This window comes from Conger conger, chromosome 6, assembly GCF_963514075.1.
Source record: "Conger conger chromosome 6, fConCon1.1, whole genome shotgun sequence".
NCBI lineage: Eukaryota > Metazoa > Chordata > Actinopteri > Anguilliformes > Congridae > Conger > Conger conger.
Genome location: NC_083765.1, coordinates 2,394,933 through 2,414,078, shown reverse-complemented (window position 1 = coordinate 2,414,078; position 19,146 = coordinate 2,394,933). Strand labels below are relative to the sequence as shown.

At 48.8% G+C, this 19,146-nt stretch overlaps 1 pseudogene; it reads right to left on the bottom strand.

The window, feature by feature from the left end:
• Positions 1–3,299: 3,299 nt before the first annotated feature.
• LOC133130440 (transmembrane protein 132C-like) overlaps positions 3,300–19,146 on the bottom strand; it is a 19,557-nt pseudogene continuing 3,710 nt past the window's right edge.

Here is a 19,146-nt window from a genome sequence, read left to right as displayed (position 1 = left end):
TCCTCAAACCATTCAATTTTTGCTGGGAGGGCTGGGGTTAGGGTTTGGCATGGAGGTTTCATCTAACTGTAGATTTTGGAGCATCTAATCAAATGTACTGTAAGTGTCTGGAGTTCATTGACATCCCTGGAACTTTGATTGGAACTGGTTTCTATGGTGAGATGAGACAAAAATAGTTTTTGGCAAAAAACACCAGTGGTGAAAAGCATGGCCATGCAGAGAATAACCTAATCCGACACACATAAACATTCACATAAACATTCACATAAGAAATGCATTCACAAAAATTAAATCCACAGATGCAGGGGCATCACCAAGGTTTGAATACATTTGGGACAAAGTCATATGGGGCTGAGCTGGGAAGGGGCGTTCCATGCATTTTACCTTTACAGGTTAAATTACTGTAATGTTTCACAGTCAGTATGTATACATATAATAAACAAGGAGCCTGATGATGACAGTAGATTGGACTGAAATTATGTTCCAAAAATGTCATGTATCCATTTAACTCATGTCATCTATGCATACATCAAACAGTAACATGTAATAGTTCCATTTAGAGTTTTCTAACATTCACAAAACAATCTTATAAATTGTGTTCTTTGTAAGAATTTAAGGAATGTTTTGCAGTTATAGAATGACAGCTTTGTTTTTGCCAGATGGAGATTTTAAGGAGGGGAAATACGTTGGGAAGTCTGCATAATGCAATGGGTGCGTACACCGCCACCTAGTGGATGGACAAAAAACAAATTTAGGATATTTTTACCCCATTGTTTTTCTGGACCAAATGTTTTCAAATGTAGGCTAATCTCAAACTATCTCATAGATTGCCCACCAAACTAATTTAAACATATCTACTTAATGTAGTAGGTAAGTTAATATTGCCATTTAGTGCTTGCACAGTCTGCAGCAGTAGTTCATAAGGGTCCCCAGAAATGTTTTGGAACCTTACATAGCTAAATACTTTACATAGCTAACGTAAACAGTAGTTACATAGCTAGCTAAGTACAATGCTAACGATAGCCTAGGTTAGCCTCATCGTCTTCTTGGGATGTGGCATTAATTAACTTAGTCCCCCACAACTGATACCACTTTTAACTTTATCTTGGCTTATGTTTTTTTTAAATGTACCTTTTCCGTTTGATGAAACACCTTCGATCATCACGCGGTGTCAAGATGACAATATCAGAGCTAATGCTGCATTCCAGACAACTCGGAAGTCTTTCCGACCTCATACTCGGAAAAGAGCAATAGAATATCACTCAAAGTCCAAATTCAAGTCCATCTACCCCGACTTCACGATAAGGAACCTGTCTGACGTCACACAACAATGGCAGCATCCATGGAGGCACGCATCGTAAATAGTAAACCTTCAACTAAAATGCAACGCAAAGTATTTGTTCCTTCATGACATTTGAATAGAACATACTGTCATATAGTAAAGCCTGTTCTGCGTGTCAATTGATTTGAAACAAAGTTGCCGATGTTATTAGTTAGCTGGTTATGGCAAATGATCTCTGAAAGTTATCGTCTCTGCACAAAAGTTATTTTAGAACATTTAAAAACAGTGAAACCATTTGTAAACATATCATTTACTGACTTTTCCTCATTAGCGACTAATGTAACTAGACCGGAGAACAGCAGACAGTTCATGTGGTTTATACACTTGCCACATAAACACCACCAGTTTTTCATGGTCAGCCATATTTTTCGTTTACGTTTGGTGTCGTGCACCTGGAACGTTCCATTTACCATCGGAGGTCGGAAATTTCCAAGTTCCGACCTCCGATGGTAAATGGGAGGCAGCATAAATTGAACCATGGAGAAACCGGGAGAAAAGTTTCACGCACAGACATATGGTTTCAAGGCTGGAGTTGTCTCTGACAGCCCGCCCACAGTTACACTCTCATTGGCTGTCCGCAATGTCAATCACATGAGTGTGGACGAAATTAGTGGTTATGTTTTTATCAGTCAGTCGGGAAGTTAACAAACCATTATCCACGCAGCTAGAACACTGGAAAAGATTCCCGGCTGAAGCCCCCGGAAGCGGGTGAGGATCCTATAGTGTTGAACAGAGGAAGGCGTGGATTTGTGCTGATATTTTGACAGATACAGAGTCACTGCAGGGAAGGAACACTGACATGCAGGGGAAACGCAGTGCTGACAAAGCTAAAGTCCTTTTAAAAAATGGGGACAAAGACACACTCTAGATCAGGGGTCGGCAACCCTGGTCCTGGAGAGCCGCAGGGTGTGCTGGCTTTCGTTGTTACTTGGCATTAATTGATCAATGAAAGCCGTTGATTGCACAGTTAACTCACCTCACCTGGTTTCTTGGGTCTGAATCGGTTGCTTATTTTAAGGTGGAGACGAAAGCCAGCACACCCTGCGGCTCTCCAGGACCAGGGTTGCCGACCCCTGCTCTAGATATACTCAGTTCCCTCTGTCACAGTATCTGCCAGTATAATACTCCTTAATGCATTTTCAGAAGATGAAATAGTTTAATGAAGGTTTCAGCTTCAATAGGGATAACGTTCAGTGTTAAGCGCACAAAGCTAGGTAGGCTATCTGGTGAGCTTAGATATTTGAAGACCTACACCTCCCAGAGCTGGCCATCTACAGAAGTGTAGAATCTATAGGGAGGTAAAACGGATGTATCGGCAATGATACTTCAGATATACTGCTCTCTATTAAATAGAGCGGCAAAAGCTAAATATAAGCAAACTACATAGTTGAAGTCGGGATGTTTTTTATGGTTTATATACATAGGTATATACTGAATACGATGGCTTTTCAGTAGGCTTAAACTCAGCCTCCCATGATACTTTCCCTTTCAAAGTGACGAAATTCCCACAATAGGGACCATCCTGATGCCACCGACAGTGTGTCAAGTTACCTTTATTTATGGAGCGTAGTGCTGTACAATATTCATAAAACAAATAAGACAATATGTTTATGCACACTATACAAGGAATATAGTGTCTCTGTTCATTTATTGTCCCGACTCGTGCGATTAAAAAAATCCGACAACTGGCATGATTCTAACTTATAAACTTGATTACAAATTGGATATATATTTATAATCAGTGGCCTATCGATGGCAACCTGAAACTAATGTCAAGCGCAATTGTGTGTGTGAATGTGTTGGTACGTCCCGTGACACTGGCCATCCCAGAATAGATAACGTCATCTTTGTTGTTGCATTTGGTACACAATGCCGTCTATGATGAAATCCCCTAGCATAGCACTTTGCAGTAAACCTGAAATGTTGTTCCCTATGTGAAAACTTCCACTTTACCTCCCTATTGAGGACTACAAATCCCAATGTTGTGTATCTGGGGGGGGTGTAGGATTTATGGTCTAAAGGCACAGAGAGACATGGGTAGTTGTACTGAGCCACAGGAACAGTGAGAGAGACAGTCTGTGTGACAGACAGGTGACAGTCGTCCGCTAGCCAAGTCCACTCCTCATGCGCTCCTCCGTTTCTTCTCCTCCTTCCTCACCATCACCTGCTTTCTCTCTCCACCCATCCTCCTCTGGGCACTGGGCCCCCCTCCCTCTCTCCCTCCCCCTCTCCTTCCTTCTCCCTCTCCCCCGCAGGGCGCAGGGGAGGAAGTTTGCCAGGAAGAGGAGTGTGGAGAGGCAGAGGAGGGAGAGCAGGGTCCCGGCCCCCACCTGCAGCTCCCCGTCCCCCCCGCCGCCCCCCTCTCTGCTGGGGGGGGAGAACACCCCTCCCCCATTACGGCCAGGCCTCAGCACTGCTCTCTCCAGTGGGCTCCTGGGGGAAATGAACATGAGAGTTTTACTACATCACAAGAGTGAGAGTTTACTACATCACAAGAGTGAGAGTTTACTACATCACAAGAGTGAGAGTTTACCACATCACAAGAGTGAGAGTTTACTACATCACAAGAGTGAGAGTTTACTACATCACAAGAGTGAGAGATTTACTACATCACAAGAGTGAGAGTTTACTACATCCCAAGAGTGAGAGATTTACTACATCACAAGAGTGAGAGATTTACTACATCACAAGAGTGAGAGTTTACTACATCACAAGAGTGAGAGATTTACTACATCACAAGAGTGAGAGTTTACTACATCACAAGAGAGATAGTTTACTACATCACAAGAGTGAGAGATTTACTACATCACAAGAGTGAGAGTTTACCACATTACAAGAGTGAGAGATTTACTACATCACAAGAGTGAGAGTTTACTACATCACAAGAGTGAGAGATTTACTACATCACAAGAGTGAGAGTTTACTACATCACAAGAGTGAGAGATTCACTACATCACAAGAGTGAGTTTACCACATCACAAGAGTGAGAGTTTACCACATCACAAGAGTGAGAGATTTACTACATCACAAGAGTGAGAGATTTACTACATCACAAGAGTGAGAGATTTACTACATCACAAGAGTGAGAGTTTACTACATCACAAGAGTGAGAGTTTACCACATCACAAGAGTGAGAGATTTACTACATCACAAGAGTGAGAGATTTACTACATCACAAGAGTGAGAGATTTACTACATCACAAGAGTGAGAGTTTACTACATCACAAGAGTGAGAGTTTACTACATCACAAGAGTGAGAGTTTACCACATCACAAGAGTGAGAGTTTACCACATCACAAGAGTGAGAGATTTACTACATCACAAGAGTGAGAGTTTACCACATCACAAGAGTGAGAGATTTACTACATCACAAGAGTGAGAGTTTACCACATCACAAGAGTGAGAGATTTACTACATCACAAGAGTGAGAGTTTACCACATCACAAGAGTGAGAGATTACCACATTACAACTGTTCATACGAACAGAGGATGATGTAATTTTGATTATGTATTAAAAAAAAGAATATCTTGGGCATATCTTAGATATGGCTTACAGTCCCCTTCAAAAGTATTGGAACAGCAAGGTCAATTCCTTTGTTTTTGCTGAACACAGAAGACAATCGAGTTTGAGGTCAAAAGATGAGATGACAGTACATTGTACATTTATGTCCGGGTATTTTCATCTAGATTTGTTCAACAGCTTAGAACATAACCCCTTTTGTATCAGACCATCCAATTTTTAGGTGAGCATGTGACTGATAGTTCTGATTGTCTGCTCTTGGTTTTAGCCTTGGGTTTTGCCTGTGAAGGCTGCATTTGTTTTTTCTCCAAATTTAGTGGCCAATTGTGCCCTAGGGATATACTGACGTTTTATGGTAAATTGTGACATTTATATAGCGCCTTTATCCAAAGCACTGTACAATTGTTGCTTCTCATTCACCCATTCATACACACACTCACACTCACACACCAACGGCGAGTGGCTGCCATGTAAGGCACCGACCAGCTCGTCAGGAGCATTTGGGGGTTAGGTGTCTTGCTCAGGGAGACATCAACACAGCCCAGGCGGGGGATCGAACCGGCAACCCTCCGACTGCCAGATGACTGCTCTTACTGCCTGAGCCATGTCGCCCCCAGTATGGACTGATGGGACCAAGATTAACCTGGTCTAAAGTGACAGGAAGGCCAAAGTGTGGAGAAAGAAGGGACCTGCTCATGGTCCAAAACATACAAGCTCATCTGTGAAGCACGGTGGAGGAAGTGTTATGGCTTGGGCCTGCATGGCTGCATCTGGAGTGGCTCACTAATCTTTATTGATGATGTAACTCATGATGGCAGCTGCAGGATGAATTCAGAAGTCTCCAAAAACATACTGTCTGCTAACTTACGGAGAAATGTGTCCAAACTAATTGGGAGGGAATACAACAACCCAAAACACACTGCCAACACAACAAAGGACTTCATTAGGTAGAAAAAGTGGAAGGCTTTAGACTGTCCAAGTCAATCACCAGACCTTAAATCAATTGTGCATGCATGTCACCTCCTGAAGAGGAGACTGAAGGGAAAACCCCCCGAAACAAACAACTGAAAGAGGCTGCAGTAAAAGCCTGGAAAGACTTCACAAAAGAAGAATGCAACAGTTTGGTGTCAATCGGTTGCAGGCTTGATGCAGCTATTGCAAACAGGGATATGCTACCAAATATTAAGTGTTATATTTACTTAAATATTCTCTGCTCACCTAAAAATGAGGTGGTCTGATACCAAAGGTTCTATGTTCTAAGTAGTTTAACACATCTAGGTGTAAATACCATGAAATACAGTGGGAGCAATAATTATTTGATCCCTTGCTGATTTTGTAGGTTTGCCCACTTACAAAGAATGGAACTGTGTAGAATTTTAATCATAGGTACATTTTAATATTGAGAGACAGAATATCACAAAATAATCCACAATAACAACATCATATACATTTAATAAATGTATTATCGTATTTTTGGATTAAATAAGTATTTGATCCCCTACCAATCAGCAATAATTCTGGCTCCCACAGACCAGTTAGTTTTCCATTAAGAAGCACTCCTAATCTCAACTCATTACCCAAAACCCCTGTGTCAACTTGTTACATCGTTATATAGCTGTATAAAAGACACCTGTCCACACAATCAGATTCCAATGTTTCCACCATGGCCAAGACAAAGGACTAAGGACATCAGGGACAAAATTGTAGACCTGCACAAGGCTGGGATGGGCTACAAGAAAATAAGCAAGCAGCTTGGTGAGACGTTAACAACAGCAATTATTAGAAAATGGAAGAAACACAAAGTCACCGCCAATCTAAACGTAAATGTAAATGTTTGGCATTTATATAGCGCCTTTATCTCCCTCGGTCTGGGGCTCCACGCAAGATCTCGCCTCGTGGGATATCAATGATCATGAGAAAGGTCAGGGATCAGCCCAGTACTACACAGGAGGAGCTTGTTAATGACCTGAAGGCAGTTGGGACCACAGTCACGAAGAGAACCATCAGTAACACACTACACCGTGAAGGATTAAAATCCTGCTGCGCAAGGTTCCTCTGCTGAAGAAGGCACATGTACAGGCCCATCTGAAGTTTGCAAAGAACACCTGGATGATCCAGAGGAGGCTTGGGAGAAGGTGATGTGGTCAGATGAGACCAAAATAGAGCTATTTGGCATCAACTCAACTCGCCATGTTTGGAGGAAGAGAAATGCTGAGTACAACCCCAAGAACACCATCCCCACTGTGAAGCATGGAGGTGGAAACCTTATGCTTTGGGGGTGTTTCTCAGCTAAGGGGACAGGACGACTTCACTGTATCCAGGGGAGGATGAATGGGGCCATGTACCAGGAAATTTTGGGCGACAACCTCCTTCCCTCAGTGAGAGCACTGAAAATGGGTCGTGGATGGGTCTTCCAACATGACAATGACCCAAAACATACGGTCAAGGCAACAAAGGAGTGGATCAAAAAGAAGCATATTAAGGTCCTGGAGTGGCCTAGCCAGTCTCCAGACCTAAATCCCATTGAAAATCTGTGGAGGGAGCTGAAGCTTCGAGTTGCCAAGTGACAGCCTCGGAACCTTAAGGATTTGGAGAGGATCTGCAAAAAGGAGTGGACCAAAATCCCTCCCAAGATCTGTGCAAACCTGGTGAAAAACTACTACAAACATCTGACCTCTGTGCTTGCCAACAAAGGTTTCTCCACCAAGTATTAAGTCCTATTGTTCTATGGATCAAATACTTATTTCATGTGAAAATATGATATAAAATTTATATGATGTTGTTATTGTGGATTATTTTGTGATATTCTGTCTCTCAATGTTAAAATGTTCCTATGATTAAAATTCTACACAGTTCCATTCTTTGTAAGTGGGCAAACCTACAAAATCAGCAGGGAATCAAATAATTATTGCTCCCACTGTAAAAGCTGAAATTCTGAACTCTTCTCTCGTGTTTATGTTGTCATTTCAACCCCAAATGTACTAAGTGTAGTGCAAAAACAAAGGAATTGGCCTCGTTGTTCCAATACTTTTTGAGGTGACTATTATTGCTCTGCAACAAGGATGGAAAGAAAAAATCTTGATGTATTTATATTTTACCTCAGGCTGTGGTTCCTGCCACCATAGGCATCTTCATCCTCCTCCTCCTCCTCCCTGTCCAGGCCAGAGGAAGTGGTCAGTTCATACAGCTCTCTCTCGGACAGGTCAGACATTTCCAGCACCTCGAACCTGGGCTCCTCGCCGCCCTCAGGGTGGAGCTCCCAGTCCACATTCACTCTCACCCAACCAGAGCCCCTGGCTAGCGTCTTAGTCCCGCCCCTTCCTCCCATGCCTGCTCTCTCATTGGCTGCTTGCTTCTGAGCCGAGTCAGACATTGGCTGACAGGTGGAGACCAGCAGCTCTGCCCTCAGCAAAGGTCCGCCCCCATCGCCCTGGGCAACCACCCGCTGGGTCGGCCCGGGCGTCACGGCAACCACAGTCTCAGCCAATGAGGACAGCTGCAGGGAGAAGGGGGCGGGCTCGAAGGCGGAGACTAGCGTGGCCGTTTCATCGCTGAACTGGAGCCAGACGCTGAAGGATGCTTCCTACAAGACACAAACACACACACACAGCAGTGTAGCGCACACACGCATGCACACACACACAAGCACACACACTCAGCAGCTACAGAGAACATACGTCCCCACCTGCACTCTGTTAGAGTCGATGTAATGCCATTACTGCATATGTTTCAGACCACTTTAGGACACTAGCAAAAATCCATGTGTGCTTGCAGAGAGAATGGAGGGATGAAAGAGTTGACCGTCTGGTAAGATCAAGAATCTGTGGCATGGTCTCCCACAAACCTGCCCATAGCTGTACAGAATGTTGTGAGCCATAGCCGTTGCCGTGACTATGGAGGGGTGGGCCGGGTTGGCAGTGACTGACAGACTCAGTCCTCCCACCAGCTGGACTGATAGGTCACCGGGTGTCACATGGTCCGCAGTCACAGTGACATCACAGGAACCCAGGACTCCGTCCCATTGGTTAGATATGACCTGAGGGGCAGAGGGACAGGAAGAGACAGAAAACCCGTCTCAATCCACAAGCACGCACACACACACACACATACACACTCTCTCACACACACACACACACACACACACACACACACTCTCACACACACACACACACACACACACACACTCACACACACACTCACACTCACACACGCACACACACACACACTCACACACGCACGCACACGCACACACTCACTCACACACTCACACACACACACACTCACACACTCACACACGCAGTCACGCACACGCGCACACGCGCACACACGCTCACGCACACGCGCTCACACACACACACACACGCACACATACGCACACACACGCACACACACACACACACACACTCACTCACACACTCACTCACACACACACACACACACACACACACACTCACACGCGCTCACACACACACACACTTACGCGCTCACACACACACACACTCACTCACTCACTCACTCACACACACACACACACACACACTCACATGCGCTCACACACACACTCACACACGCGCTCACACACACACACGCACACTCACACACACACACACACACACTCACACACATACACACACTCACTCACTCACACACTCACTCACACACACACACACACACACTCACACGTGCTCACACACACACACACTCACACGTGCTCACACACACACACACTCACACGTGCTCACACACACACACACTCACGCGCTCACACACACACACACACACTCACTCACTCACTCACTCACTCACTCACTCACTCACTCACTCACTCTCACACACACACACACACTCACATGCGCTCACACACATACACACTCACACACGCGCTCATACACACACGCACACACACACGCACACTCACACACGCGCTCATACACACACGCACACACACACACACACACACGCATTTACTGAGCACTTTATTAGGAACACTTGTACACCTATTTATTCACGTGATTATCTAATCAGCCAATCATGTGGCAGCAGTGCAGTGCATACAGTCATGCAGATACGAGTCAGGAGCTTCACTGAATGTGAATGTGGGAAAAATGTGATCTCAGTGATTCCGACTATGCCATGATTGTTGGTGCCAGATGGGCTGGTTTGAGTATTTCTGTAACTGCTAATTTCCTGGGATTTTCATGCACAACAGTCTCTAGAGTTTACTCAGAATGGAGCGAAAAACAAAAAACCATCCAGTGAGTGCAGTTCTGCAGGCAGATGGCCTTCATGGTCACAATGTACCCATCTTCTAATGGCTACTTCCAGCATGATAATGCACCATGTCACAAAGCAAAAGTCATCTCAAACTGGTTTCATAACGATGAGTTCGATGTTCTTCAGTGGCCTTCCCAGTCATCGGATCTGAATCCAGTTTTGGAACACTTTTGGGATGTGGTAGAACAGGAGATTCGCAGCATGCATGTGCAGCCAACAAATTGCTCCTGATGAGCTGGTCGGTGCCTTGCATGGCAGCCAATCGCTATTGGTATTTGAGTGCGTGTATGAATGAGAAGCATCAATTGTAAAGCACTTTGGATAAAAGCACTTTATAAATGCTTTATTTACCATTTGTGGAATCCATGCCACAAAGAATGATCAAAATAGTGTTCGTAATAAAGTGCTCAGTGACAGTATACACATATATAGACATGCACACACACACACACACACACACACACACACACACACACACACACACACACGCATGCACACACCGGTATACCCACAGGCATTCAGACATAGACAGACCATCAGACTGATAGATTGACTGTTAGAACTTTTGAGGTATTGCACTCACCTGCAGGGATGTCACTCCAGGCTGTAAGCCAATCAGATAGGTTCGCTCGTCGAGCTCAGCCACCATTGGGTGCTCCACCTTCAGCCAGTCACGGACCAGTTCAGTCACGTCCATGAACCAATCGGGTGAACCCAGCATGTAGGTGAGCTGGCCGGTCTCCACAGACTGAGCAGTGAACTGCGCCAGGACCTGGACCGCAGAACGCTGATAGACGGGAGAGCACCTGTGTCTCGCAGCACAGAGACCGTGAGCGTTTAGCACAGGGTGCACCTGTGTCTCGCAGCACAGAGACCGTGAGCGTTTAGCACAGGGTGCACCTGTGTCTCGCAGCACAGAGACCATGAGCGTTTAGCACAGGGTGCACCTGTGTCCCGCAGCACAGAGACCGTGAGCGTTTAGCACAGGGAGCACCTGTGTCCCGCAGCACAGAGACCGTGAGCGTTTAGCACAGGGAGCACCTGTGTCCCGCAGCACAGAGACCATGAGCGTTTAGCACAGGGTGCACCTGTGTCTCGCAGCACAGAGACCGTGAGCGTTTAGCACAGGGTGCACCTGTGTCTCGCAGCACAGAGACCATGAGCGTTTAGCACAGGGTGCACCTGTGTCCCGCAGCACAGAGACCGTGAGCGTTTAGCACAGGGTGCACCTGTGTCTCGCAGCACAGAGACCGTGAGCGTTTAGCACAGGGTGCACCTGTGTCTCGCAGCACAGAGACCGTGAGCGTTTAGCACAGGGTGCACCTGTGTCTCGCAGCACAGAGACCGTGAGCGTTTAGCACAGGGTGCACCTGTGTCTCGCAGCACAGAGACCGTGAGCGTTTAGCACAGGGTGCACCTGTGTCTCGCAGCACAGAGACCGTGAGCGTTTAGCACAGGGTGCACCTGTGTCTCGCAGCACAGAGACCATGAGCGTTTAGCACAGGGTGCACCTGTGTCTCGCAGCACAGAGACCATGAGCGTTTAGCACAGGGTGCACCTGTGTCTCGCAGCACAGAGACCGTGAGCGTTTAGCACAGGGTGCACCTGTGTCTCGCAGCACAGAGACCGTGAGCGTTTAGCACAGGGTGCACCTGTGTCTCGCAGCACAGAGACCGTGAGCGTTTAGCACAGGGTGCACCTGTGTCTCGCAGCACAGAGACCATGAGCGTTTAGCACAGGGTGCACCTGTGTCTCGCAGCACAGAGACCGTGAGCGTTTAGCACAGGGTGCACCTGTGTCTCGCAGCACAGAGACCATGAGCGTTTAGCACAGGGTGCACCTGTGTCTCGCAGCACAGAGACCGTGAGCGTTTAGCACAGGGTGCACCTGTGTCTCGCAGCACAGAGACCGTGAGCGTTTAGCACAGGGTGCACCTGTGTCTCGCAGCACAGAGACCGTGAGCGTTTAGCACAGGGAGCACCTGTGTCCCGCAGCACAGAGACCATGAGCGTTTAGCACAGGGTGCACCTGTGTCTCGCAGCACAGAGACCGTGAGCGTTTAGCACAGGGTGCACCTGTGTCTCGCAGCACAGAGACCATGAGCGTTTAGCACAGGGTGCACCTGTGTCTCGCAGCACAGAGACCGTGAGCATTGAGTATTGAGCACATTTCCAATCAATAATTTCCTACCCTGTTGAGTAACACTGCTTCACCTAAAACTGTTTAGCCACATTCTTCGATATAAACAGAAGCTGATAAAAGTTACTGTCTTGTAGACAGCCCACCCCTGCTATAATCCTGCATACACCCAGGACTGGAGTTGCCCACCCCTGCTATAATCCTGCACACACCCAGGACTGGAGTTGCCCACCCCTGCTATAATCCTGCACACACCCAGGACTGGAGTTGCCCACCCCTGCTATAATCCTGCACACACCCAGGACTGGAGTTGCCCACCCCTGCTATAATCCTGCACACACCCAGGACTGGAGTTGCCCACCCCTGCTATAATCCTGCACACACCCAGGACTGGAGTTGCCCACCCCTGCTATAATCCTGCACACACCCAGGACTGGAGTTGCCCACCCCTGCTATAATCCTGCACACACCCAGGACTGGCGTTGCCCACCCCTGCTATAATCCTGCACACACCCAGGACTGGAGTTGCCCACCCCTGCTATAATCCTGCACACACCCAGGACTGGAGTTGCCCACCCCTGCTTCAGATGCCCTTGGGGAGGGCTGGGAGCCGTTTGTTTCTGAGCGATGATGGGACTCACCGGCCCTGGGCCAGCAGGCTCCAGCCCTGGATGGGGCTCAGGACGGGGTCGGAGAGGGACACCCGGAGGGGCAGCGCGGGCACCCAGACGGACACGCACTGCCCCCCCCCGAGCCTGCCCAGGCGGAACTCCACCCCCACAGAAGCGCTGCCCACCCCCGATTCGCTCCCGTCCACAAAGAGGGTGGAGCAGTCACTGGAAACCTACCAATCAGACGACGAGCATTACTAACTCTGCGTATCCTCAAACCCAATGAGATGAATTCTGTCATTACATTACATTACATCACAAGGTATTTAGCAGACGCTCTCATCCAGGGCGACACGCAACGAAGTGCAGATCGGATGCAGGGACAAGTGTGAAGACGCTCCGTCAGCGTCAGTGAGTTCACACTGCGGCACAGTTACCTTGACGATGTCCTCGTTAGCCGAACGGCAGGTGACCGCGGCGGTGACGTCAGACACCTTCCCCTCAGGACCCACAGCCAGGACCAGGACAGGAATTGACACGCGCTGGCTGTTCAGGATGGCAGTGTTGATGATCGTGCTGCTCTGTGTGAAAACTTGGTTCCTCAGAGCAAGTTTATGGCAGTGAGCCATTATCCAGTTCAGACCAAAGAGACAAGGTGAGGGTGAAATAGAAATGCTTTAACTGATGAACTAACTGCTGATTTTGATATGGTTTCTATATAAACGTTTTGTATTATTATGTAGCAGTAGCAGTACAGTAGTAGCAGTAGTAGCAGTAGTAGCAGTAGTAGTAGTAATAGTAGTAGCAGTACAGTAGTAGTAGCAGTAGCAGTAGTAGTAGTAATAGTAGTAGCAGTAGTAGCAGTAGTAGTAGCAGCAGTAGCAGTACAGTAGTAGCAATAGCAGTAGTAGTAGCAGTATTAGCAGTACAGTAGCAGCAGCAGCAGTAGTAGTAGTAGCAGTAGCAGTAGTAGAAGCAGTAGTAGCAGTAGCAGTAGTAGCAGTAGTAGCAGTAGCAGTAGTAGCAGTAGTACTAGCAGTAGTAGCAGTAGCAGCAGTAGTAGCAGTAGCAGTCGTCGTAGTCACAGCAGGTGGTAGTACCTCAGTTATGGGGGCGATGCCTACGATCTCCCGGTCTGTGAAGGAGAATGTGCTCACCACTCCACCGTGTGGCGGGAGTGGGCTGTTGCGGCCAGAATACTCCACCCACCAGTGTACGGCCACTGTCATGGCAACCCTAAAGCTCCCCTCCAAACCATCCAATGAGAAACATGCGAGCTGATGAAGAACAGAGGGGCTGAGAGAGAGAGAGAGAGAGAGAGAGAGAGAGAAAGAAGAGAAACAGATAGAGAGTATAGTATCTGATTAAAAAAACATTCTGATGAACTCAATCAATTGCTTATATTGGTCAGACATCAGATTTTGTTTAAATCAGAATAGGGGTAGGGTAGTGGTCTTCAATTTTATGCATCGAAGACAGAGAGGAGCTCGACCAATCAGAGTACTGTTCTGATGACCGAGAGGCACTTGGCTGTCCAGGCGACCAGCAGTTCCAAACTCCATGATTGGTGGGGCACCCCTCTGGTTTTTAAGTGGCAGGTGGAGATCTGTGATCCCTGGTTTAAATGCGGAACTGCTCCCGTGGCACTGGAGCAAAGTCAGGACATCACCCTGCCGGGCTCTGGGCATCCACCAATCACCATCCGCATTGCTCTATTGTTCTGTTAACAACGCACTCCCTGACTGGTCGAACTCCTCCCTGGTTTCTGTGCAAAAGGTAATGTCACCAATCGCCCATCCCTCATCGGTCATCACACCTGGCTCTCCGATGACCTCACAGGGGCGCGCTGCATACCTGCCACCGCGGCCCTGCCCGCGCGCGTCTCTCAGGCAGATGACAGAGATGATGTCATGACTGGACCCTGGGGTCCTTTCCAGCGAAGTGGACCAGAACTCGGATGCCACAGACGGCTGGGCCAGCAAGGACATCAACCCCTTCCTCACACGGAGTCTGGATTAAAGAGACATTGCACAATGGAGGAGAAGCTGAACTGAGTGTTAAAGTGTCACTCGGATGAACCAGACCTGGGTTCACTAGGATTTGTTAAAGTCAAAGACTTTTCTGCATTTGTCTAAGCTTGCCTGGTGTATTTGGACAAATGAAATGATCCCAGAAGTGTAAACCCCGCCCATCTGCGCCTCCGAATACTCCAGGCAGGATCAATAGAGCACAGAAAAGTATTTCAATCCAAAACAAATGCTATTTGAACCCAGGTCTGGGACGAACGTACCTGATGACCACAAAATCCCCGGTGAAATTTGCCCGCACGCTCACAGAAACCCCGATTGGTCGACCGGCACGGACCGGTCCCCGCCGATAACCAATCAGTACATTGGGATCCAGTAGTAGCTCCTCCTCTTCCTGCCGATCCGAACGGCCCAGCTGCCCTCCAGACTGATCGTCTCCCCCAGTGCCAGCCAGCGGCCCAAGGTACCGGAGCCTCCTCTGGGACTGCTGCAGTTGCTCCTCCGCGCAGCCAGGGGGCGCCCGTCTGGGGCCCGAGGCCACGCTGGAGGAGTAGTAGAGCTGGACGAGGTGGGCGGAGCGGCCGGGTTCGGTCCCTGTGCCTGGGCGGGTAGTGCAGTGCGTGGCCGTGTCGCCTTCCTGCCCGGAACCAGCGCTTCGGCAGGTCCAGAGAGACGACGCACAGCCCCAGAGGCGCCTGAGAGAGTCCACAGAGGACGAAAGTGTCGCAAGACCTGCAAGCCTCTGTAGGAGTGCACATTTACATCACATTACACGACGGGCATTTGGCAGACGCTCTTACCCAGAGCGACGTACAATAAAGTGCAAATCATAACCAGGGACAAGTGCACTGGAAGACCCTAGAGGGAATGTTGCGGTTTAACAATGTTAATGCTACAGTTTACCCATGTCTTGTGAACTGGATTGTCTTATGTATAATTGCCTGTATTACAAGAATGTCTGTCTGCTGGCTTCAGTGTGTAAGTCAAAGTACTGTCATGTATTGTCACTTTCAAGTTATGTTTTTGTAATGCCTGTTTGACCGTTTAAAAAATATATGTTGACTCTCCATTTGAGAGTGTATACTGTAGTGAATAGTAAAACAACCAGTAAATACACCTTTGCAGGAGTCCTTTTTTATGAAACCACAGACACAGAGCAGCACAGATGCAAACAGGATGAAATCCCATTAAAACAATATCAATATTACAGACACAATCCAATTAAAAACAGTCTTTCATTTTGACTTGAATGACTGCTTTGCCATAGTGTGTAGTACTAATTGAAATAGACCTGTAAACAAGCGTCATAGTTATCAGAAGTATTGTTTTCTCACTGCTATTAACCAATCAGATAGCAGGATTATAATATCCTTGAGCTTACCTGTGTGACACAGGAAGCTCTCTGCTCTTCTGTCTCCTTGAACGCGTGAAGAGTGACACAGCGCCCTCTGCTGGCATCCCCGCGCCAGTGAAACAAAACACGAACCCTGAACCTCTCTCCTTTCTCCCCGTCCCCCTCTCTTTCCACAGTGTTAGACAAGAGGAAGGCTGAGAGAGGGGGGGAGAGAGGGAGGGGGGACCCAGGGACTGGCTGGAGGAGGGGAGAGAGAGAGAAGGAGAGGGAGAGAGAGAGAGAGCAAGTGAGAGGGAGAGGGGGAGAGAGAGAGATAGAGAGGGAGAGAGAGGGAGGGGGAGAGAGAGAGGGAGAGGGAGGGGGGAGAGAGAAGGAGAGAGAGAGGGGGAGAGAGAGAGGAGGGAGAGAGAGCAAGAGAGAGGGAGAGAGAAAGATAGAGAGGGAGAGAGAAAAAGAGGGAGATTGGGGGAGAGGGAGGGAGGGAGAGAGAGATAGAGAGGGAGAGGGGGAGAGAGAGAGAGGAGGGAGAGAGCAAGAGAGAGGGAGAGAGAGAGATAGAGAGGGAGAGAGAAAAAGAGAGGGAGATTGGGGGAGAGGGAGGGAGGGAGAAAGAGATAGAGAGGGAGAGGGAGAGAAGGGGAGAGGGAGGGGGAGGGAGAGACAACACCTGACAACACCGCCACTCCCGCTGCCCTCTCATCCTCCTTCTCCTTCTCGCACACTCCCCGGCCTTCCGGCCGTGGCGGTGGTACTGGTCTTTTAATTTCCCCCTCGTGGAAATTCTCTGTTCTCCCCCTCTCTGACCTGTCCATATCCACTTTTGAATTCCATTCTGTTGCAGTATCCTACCCTACTAACCTTTTCATTGCAGTTATCTACCGTCCTCCAGGGCCCCTGGGAAACTTCCTTGATGAGCTAGACACCCTTCTCAGCTCCTTCCCTGAGGATGGCACCCCACTGATTCTCCTTGGAGACTTCAACATCCACCTAGAAGCCTCCCAGTCTGCTGCCTTCCTACCGCTAATCCACTCCTTCGGCCTCTCCCTGCAACACTCTCCTCCAACCCACAAGGCGGGCAATGTCCTAGACCTTGTCTTTGTAAGGAACTGCTCATGCTCCGATTTCACGGTTACCCCTCTGCATACATCTGATCACCACTTCATCTCATTCTCCCTCCCTCTTCCTCCCCATCCTCCTCTCCCTCCTCCCTCCCACACTTCCTCAGCCCGCCGTAACCTCCGCTCCCTCTCACCCTCTTCCTTTGCCAGCACCGTCACCGCCTCACTCCCCCCTCTCGAATCCTTCTCCAAACTCCCCGCTGACTCTGCATCTGCCACCCTCCTTTCATCTCTCTCCTCCGCCTTTGACTCTCTCTGTCCCCCTGTCTCAAAGCCACCTCGCACATCCCCTCCCAGTCCTTGGATATCTGACACCCTCCGCACCTCCAGGGCCAGCCTCCGCGCAGCGGAGAGGAAGTGGGGGAAATCCAGAGACGCTTCCGACCTCATGACTTACCAGTCTCTCCTGGCGGCATTCTCTTCCGATGTCACTGCCGCCAAAGCAAAATACTATCAAACGCAAATTCAGACCTCTGCTTCTAACCCCCGGAAACTTTTCTCCATTTTCTCCTCTCTCCTCAACGCACCGCCTCCTCCTCCTCAGTCCTCCTTCGCTGCTGATGACTTTGCTGATTTCTTCGATGAGAAGGTCGCAGTCATCCGCAGATCCTTTACAACCGCCGCCCCCCTCACTGTGCCCTTCCCCCCCTCTAGGCCCATCCCTTCCTTTTCCACTTTCTCCCCCCTTACAGACTCTGATGTTTCTCAACTCCTGCTCTGCCACCGCCCTACAACCTGTGCCCTTGACCCTATCCCCTCTTCTCTTCTCCAAACTATCACACCTGACATTCTCCCATTTGTCACCTCCCTTGTCAACTCCTCCCTGTCTTCCGGCTGTTTTCCGGCATCCTCCAAGAGGGCCCACATCACTCCGCTGCTAAAAAAGCCTACCCTGGATCCCTCCATCATCCAGAACTACCGCCCGGTATCTCTTCTTCCTTTCCTTTCTAAAACTATAGAACGAGCCGCTTCTACTCAACTTTCTTCCTTTTTTTCTAACAACAACCTGCTAGACCCCCATCAGTCTGGCTTCAGATCGGGCCACTCGACAGAGACTGCGCTCCTCTCTGTCAGTGAGTCACTTCATGCCGCACGAGCAGCCTCCCTCTCCTCTGTCCTCATTCTTCTAGATCTCTCTGCTGCCTTCGACACTGTGGATCACTCCATCCTCCTGTCTGCCCTGTCAGCAACGGGCATCTGTGGCACAGCTCTGGACTGGATTGAGTCCTACCTCTCTGGTCGCTCCTTCCAGGTTGCCTGGGCTGGTTCGGTATCGACACCTCGGCCCCTCGCCACAGGAGTTCCCCAGGGCTCAGTCCTTGGCCCGCTTCTCTTTTCTCTCTACACTCGCTCCCTTGGCCCTGTGATCGCTGCACATGGGCTATCCTACCACTGCTATGCGGACGATACCCAACTCTTCGTCTCGTTCCCGCCGTCTGATACGCAGGTTTCAGCCCGTATCTCTGCTTGCCTGAGGGACATCCAGAGCTGGATGGACAACCACCATCTAAAGCTCAACCCAGGTAAAACTGAAATGATATTCATCCCTGCTAATACCTCTCCCCAACTGGATCTCTCCATTTCCCTCGGGGATACCACACTCACGCCGTCACCCAGTGCAAGGAACCTCGGCGTGGTGATGGACAGCAGACTGTCCCTTTCCGAGAACATTGCGGCGGTGACCCGGTCTTGCAGGTTCTTCCTATACAACATACGGAGAATCCGCCCCTTTCTCACCCCCTACTCGACCCAGCTCCTGGT